Genomic DNA, 2,093 nt, shown 5'->3' with positions numbered 1-2,093 from the left:
AAGAAACCACTACTAAAAGGACACCAATAAGAAAAAAAGACTTGCTTGGGCCAAGAAACACGAGCAATGAACATTAGACCGATGAAAATCTGTCCTTTGGGCTGATGAGTCCAAATTTGAGATTCTTGGTTCCAACCACCATGTCTTTGTGAGAAGCAGAGAGGTGAACGGATGATCTCCGCATGTGTGGTTCCCACCGTGAAGCATGGAGGAGTGTAATGGTGGGGGGCTGTATTGCTGGGGTCACTGATATATTTACAATTCAAGGCACATTTAACCAGCATGCATACCACAGCATTCTGCAGCAATACTCCATCCCATCTGGTTTGTGCTTAGTGGGACCATCATTTGTTTTTCAACAGGACAATGACCCAAAACACACCTCCAGGACCTTACACAGCCTATTTGAACAAGAAGGAGAGTGATGGAGTGCTGCATCAGATGACCTGGCCTCCACAATCACCCGACCTCAACCCAATTGAGATGGTATGGGATGAGTTGGAACGCAGAGTGAAGGAAAAGCAGCCAACAAGTGCTCAACCCTTAAATGAGTAGGTGTGTCCTAACTTTTGACTGGCACTGTATATATATCACATACAAATAGAACTCAATTGACCAAACATTACATTTATTTCAATATGATTTAAATACTGTATAGGCCTAGATAGAGTATAGGCCTACTATATTTATTTGTTAATGCAGTCATCTTGGTTTACATTTTAAGCATCTGTTTATCATTCACTTGTTCAATTGCAAAGACTTGGCAACTGTATTTGTAGTCAACTTCGTTCCCAAGTTAACGACGGTCACAGAGATACCGATAAACAGCTTGATTATATGTTTATTGGAGCTCTTCTGTGTATAGTGTGATGAGTAAGGGCAAAAAAAATCATCTTACAAAGCACTTAGCTGTTGAGCCTGGTCTCATAGACTGGACGTAACATAGTAAAAGTAAATCTGTTTTATTTTGTTCCATAAGCCAGGTGGTTACTTCAAGAAAAAAAACAGAAGTAGGGTGGTATAACGCAAAAGTCTAGCAACCCAAAGGTTTCGAATCACAGACGACTTACATTTACATTTACATTTAAGTCATTTAGCAGACGCTCTTATCCAGAGCGACTTACAAATTGGATTCATCTACTTACTACTTATTAGCTACTTTGCAACTACTTAGCATGTTAGCTAACCTTTCCCCTAATGCTTTTAGCTAACCCCTCCTCTAAACCGAATGCTTTTAGCTAACCCCTCCTCTAAACCTAATGCTTTTAGCTAACCACTCCTCTAAACCTAATCCTTTTAGCTAACCCTTCGCCTAACCTTAACTCCAAAACTTAACCCTAACCCCTAGCCTAGCTGACGTTAGCCAGCTAGCTAGAACTCATAACATATCATAAGTTCAGCAAATTCTTAACATATTGTACATTTAGCAAATTGTCATTTGTAACATCATACAAAATGGGTGATGGACATCCACAAATGAATACATATCATACGTAAGGTAACATATCATACTAAGTGGAGTGTCTCTGATTTACGTACAGAATAATGCAAAATGCTACTAGACCAGGTTGAGCTGTTCTACCAGTGGTCTGAAGCAGTCGGCAAATAACCAGCGTTTTCAAGTGCAACTTTACGAACGATGGTTTTGGTAAACAGTTTGGAGATTAAACAATGCTCCTACGAAGGTTCCAATGATGAAGTGAGCCTTAAGATGCTTTTGGGAAACTGGGCCCTGGTCTGGAGCATATGTCAAACCCCAGTCCTGGAGCGTTGAGTGTATGCGGGTTTTCACTTTTCCTGCTGCTTGATTGGTCAATTAAGGTAATTGATTAGTTAGAGGGGAGTTCCTATGTCTAGGTCTTAATTAGACACAAATTGAAAGGAAATTACCAAAAACCAGCAGACAAACAGCCCTTCAGGAATTGAGACACCCCTGGCCTCTAGCAAGATGGCCAAGGGGCAGCTCCACTCTCACTACTCTTTGCCCTCGTTTTACATTTACATTTAAGTCATTTAGCAGACGCTCTTATCCAGAGCGACTTACAAATTGGTGCGTTCGTTGTGGAGGTGTAAGACAGAGTAAGAACAGAATA

This window comes from Oncorhynchus nerka, linkage group LG23 (genome assembly GCF_034236695.1).
Source record: "Oncorhynchus nerka isolate Pitt River linkage group LG23, Oner_Uvic_2.0, whole genome shotgun sequence".
Classification (NCBI taxonomy): Eukaryota; Metazoa; Chordata; class Actinopteri; order Salmoniformes; family Salmonidae; genus Oncorhynchus; species Oncorhynchus nerka.
This window is presented reverse-complemented; position numbering follows the sequence as displayed.